Source organism: Chaetodon auriga, chromosome 7, assembly GCF_051107435.1.
Source record: "Chaetodon auriga isolate fChaAug3 chromosome 7, fChaAug3.hap1, whole genome shotgun sequence".
NCBI classification, from domain to species: Eukaryota; Metazoa; Chordata; class Actinopteri; order Chaetodontiformes; family Chaetodontidae; genus Chaetodon; species Chaetodon auriga.
The window spans coordinates 27,729,992-27,734,624 of NC_135080.1; the positions used below are offsets into that span (position 1 = coordinate 27,729,992).

General features: G+C 42.7%; 1 pseudogene; it reads right to left on the reverse strand.

Annotated features, from left to right (window-relative positions):
- Positions 1-409: 409 nt before the first annotated feature.
- LOC143323588 (uncharacterized) lies at positions 410-1,316 on the reverse strand (annotated as a pseudogene).
- Between the last annotated feature and the right edge of the window lie 3,317 nt (positions 1,317-4,633).

The window sequence follows — 4,633 nt, forward strand, 5'->3', positions numbered from 1 at the left end:
TTCATGAGAAGGAGTGAGAACAAGGCTTTCAAATGAGTTATAGTCGAGTTTAGGTTTAGGGTTGATTAAAAGGCTTGAGTCAAAAATGGCTGCAACTCCACCTCTTCGGCCACTGCCTCGAGGAATGTGAGTATTAATATGGCTTGGAGGAGTAGCTTCACTTAGGCTGACATACTCTTCAGGACACAGCCAGGTTTCAGTTAGACAAAATAAATCAATATTATGGTCTGATATTAACTCATTTACTAAAACAGCTATAGAGGACAGAGATCTGATGTTAAGGAGTTCACATTTAATTCTCCTATCCTGTTGTACTATCGTAGTGATTGTTTTAATTTTTATTAGATTTTTATGTTTAACTCCTCTTCTCTGTACTTTTGTACATGGACGGGGGGCAGACACAGTCTCTATGGAGTGTTGGGTGGTAACTGCTCTAATGGAAGTGCAGAGAAGCGTGTAGGACTGCAGCCCTGCCTCCTGGTCTCAACTCTGAGTTGTCAGGGGTTAGGTTCATAAATAAAATCGGTCAGATTTCTAGAGATGAGAGCTGCTCCCTCCAAAGTGGGATGGATGCTGTCTCTCCTGAGGTCTTCCCCAGAAAGTCTGCCAATTGTCAATGAAGCCCACACCGTTTGCTGGACACCACCTCGACAGCCAGTGATTGAATGATGACATGCGGCTAAACATGTCATCACTGGTCAGATTTGGCAGGGGTCCAGAGAAAACTATGGAGTCCGACATCGTCTTTGCATATGTACACACCAATTCCACGTTAATTTTAGTGACCTCCGATTGGCATAACCGGGTGTCATTACAGCCTATGTGAATAACAATCTTACTGTATTTATACTTATCCTGAGCCAGCAGTTTCACATTTGATTCAATGTCGCCCACTCTGGCCCCCGACAGGCATTTGACTATGGTTGCGGGTGTTGCTAACTTCACGTTTCTCAAAATGAAACTGCCAATATTCAGAGTTGGTTTCTCAGCGGGTGTGTCGCTGAGTGGGGAGAACCCACATGAAGTGGTTGGTGGTGACCCGTGGGCTTCAGCTTGGGACTATCCCTCCTTCGAACAGTCACCCAGCCTCCCTGGTTTTCCAGCTGCTCGGGAGCCGTCGAGGGATGGCTAGCTGGAGCTGCACTTGGTCGGTCCGCACCGACTACGGGGGCCTGGCTAACTACAGTTAATGGTTTGGTTTCCATGGTGCGGAGCTAAGCTTCCAATTCACTAAGCCTCGCCTCCAACTCACCAAATAAACTACATTTATTACACCTACCAGTATCACTGAAGGAGGCAGAAGAGTTGGTAAACATCTGACACGCTTACCTCAGCACGTCCTTCCACGTCTCTGATGCATGGAGCAAGCTAACGTTAGCTGCTTCCCTGCCAGCCTCAAACTGAACATTTGTTTTTGGAGTGAAAATCATAATGAATATAACATTAAGCAATTAAAGCTATGGAAAGTCTAATTCAAAACACAATAAAGCATTAAACCCTTAAATCGGAATAAATTGGACTTACTCAGATGGTTGATGGTCGTATGCTCTTGTAGGACACCAATCTTAAATTCTGACTTTTTCTTAATTTCTTTTAGGTTGTTATGGGTGCTTTTTGAGTCATGACAATTTGGTCCAGTGAAGATCTGGTCAGTGGTTCAGTTGTTCTGATAAATGAATAGGGACAGAGCTTTGCACCAGACAGATAATGTGAGAGAGCAGAGAAAGCCTTGATGTGATTTGACCCATTGAAAAAGTGCAGCACTTAAAAGAATCTCAGCAGTGTTCCCTCCTATGGTTAGTGCTGGAAAGCACAGTGGGAAGCTGAAAAGCTTTCACGTGGCTTCAGATAACAGTCAGCATCTTCTTCTCTCTTGTCACACTGTGATCATGCTGTTATCATGCTGTTTTCCAGGATTGTCTGCAGTCATCTCTGCTGCATTGTTCTAGGTGTGTCACTGTCTCTTTCTCTGACAAACACATTCTCCTGTCCCCTTCTCTCTCTGCACCCCTGCACTCCCAAATGCAACATCCTGTGCGTTACTGGTTGTAGGAGAAGCACAAACAACTCATCTGTGGGCCAGAGAAGGTCGGGGCCCCCAAGGTCAGAACCCCCAAACCCCCAGGTACTACTCCACTGGCCACTGTTGGGATTGCTTCCCTCAGTGCACCAACAATTATTTATTGTTATATTGGCATAAAGTCAGCTGCCTGTGCTTTTTTCAGAGCCATTCATCACTGATTTCAGCTGGGGACATTGATAGTTTTGAATGCATTAGCAGACTATCATTAAACTGCACTCTGCATTTGTACTCTGTACCCTGTTTCTCTGCAATTGTTCTGTTTATTCTTTCACAGGTGGTCTTGCTGTCATATGTGTAACGTTGCAGCATAATATGAAAGCAATCAGTCAATTCAATGTGGATGCTGTGACAAATTCTGTTCAAGGATTGGTAATAGGTAACAATAGCCAATTAATCTGCTCCACCTCCTACTTAGATTTAAGATTTTTTTTAAAAAAGTGGACGGGGGTTGTCAGGGGGGCTGGCTTCACCCAGTGCTAGCACAATAGCAGTTTGCATGCCAACACTATGGAGTACGTTAAGTCATGGATGTTTTAAGTGAGCTGGATACAATGCAGAGAGTCAGCCTTGCTGCCATTTTGTCCCAGTGGCCTGGTGTGGTACTGCAATACAAAAAAATTGTGCGGCCCAATAAATTATTTTCCTCTGGGACCATTATATAAAATACACAAAACCATACAACAGCAGATAATAACAGTTATATACAGAATAACTTGCTATCAAGAAGAAAGCACCTTTAGTGGAAACGATTAAAAGTATGGTTGTTAAAAATTACAGTGTTCCTTCCCCTTTAAGAAATTCGCTGCCTCTTGCCTTTAATCAAGACGTGCACTGCACAGTGCAGCAGAGAGTGGATGAGAGATGAGAAAAGCTAAGAAATTAACTGACAAAATACCTTGAAAAGAGTTTACTAGACATGAAAGTCTAGCAGCAGTAATGTTAAGATGCACAAACTTGCAGATTTGCAGTTTTATTTCATGTAGATAGGATAATTTATTTCATTTATGACCTGTCGTGCAGGTCAGGTTTTTTGTTCCTGCTGAATTGGTTGGAGACGTTCTGTTCCGTGGTGTGTTGGGAGACAACATACGCACGATGTAGGACACAAGATGGTGAGCCAGACCAGTGGACCATGATTCCAGTGAACTCATCTTCATTGTGCCAGTGAGGACATCTGCTGCCGCATTTGGGCTGTTGGTAAACTTGCTGCCTGAAAGGTAGGAGTGTCGGAGGTTTTTGATTTTCCCTTTATTCAAACTGAACTGAGTCGGAGTAAACAGTTCAAAACTGAACTGGAACTGACAACATAATTGGAACTGAAATTGAACTGAAATTGAAGTGTTACATGTTCATAATCATCACTGTTATGGATAAGATATGATTGTGTTGCAATTTTATTTTCATTTGGGAATTGTGAATTTATTTTCTTACCTGTGAAGGGGGGAAAGAGTTAACTTTTTTTTTACTTTATCTGCAGAGTTTTCGAATAGCTGATACAATTGATTATTATTTTTGTCTTCTGTCTATCTGTGTCTAATTCAGTAAAGTGCCAGCTTCTGCATTTAAAGTACATGGTCTCTGGTCTAATTTTTGTGTTTTTTCCCTACTCCTTCAGAACCTAGAACTGGTCCAGTAGTTTAAAGGGTTGTGTCAGTGATACAAGTGCTACAATATGCCATTAACTGAGTAGATGGTAGCAGATTCAGTAATGGTGGACTTGATGAATAAAATTGTGGAGTTGGAGTCAGAATGAACCAAAAGAGGAATGTAGACATTCAACGGCTGATTTTATAGAGGTTGTACAATAAAAAATTGTGTCATCTGCATGACGATGAAATTTACAGCTGGAAGAGGGAACAATATCATTAATCTAAATTGAGAACAATTGTTAAAGCTGCAGTAGGTAAGATCGAGAAGAGAGCAGACTTAGCTTGAAAATTTGAATCAACACAAGTTTCACGACATTCCCCCTCCCTCTCCGCTGCACTCATGCCCGGCCTCCAAGCCCCTCCTCCCTACTCTGCTGATGCGACTTGAAGCGGCCAAGTAGCATACGTGACATGGAGCACAAACTGGTAACAGTGAAACTCCACTCACCTCCACACAGCTAGATATAAGATGCTGGCTATACCTAAGTTATAAAGTTGTTATTCAGTTGTTTGTTTGGCAATAAAATGTCAAACTTTGTGACATTATGTTGCTGTGTTTCAAGTAGCTAAATGTACTGTTGCGACTGTCTAATAGCCTACTGTTCTGTTGTACACGCTACATTACAGTATTTAACCTATCACATTATTTCATTAGTTGGCAAGCCAGTAAATTAGCAGCTCATTTACATTTTTCGCTTTGCAAAATGTGTGACGTGTATTTGTTGATATGGTTAGAGTTTTAAGACTGAGCGGCTGGGCTCCAACAAAGACTACACCTCCTCTGCTTCAGGCAGACGGGCAGGTAGACGAGGGAGCCTTAGAGGTGCATCTGGCCAGGGCTGGGGCCATGGACGACGTGGCAGAGGGCGTCGTTTGGGCCAAACGCCCGATGACCTCTGTG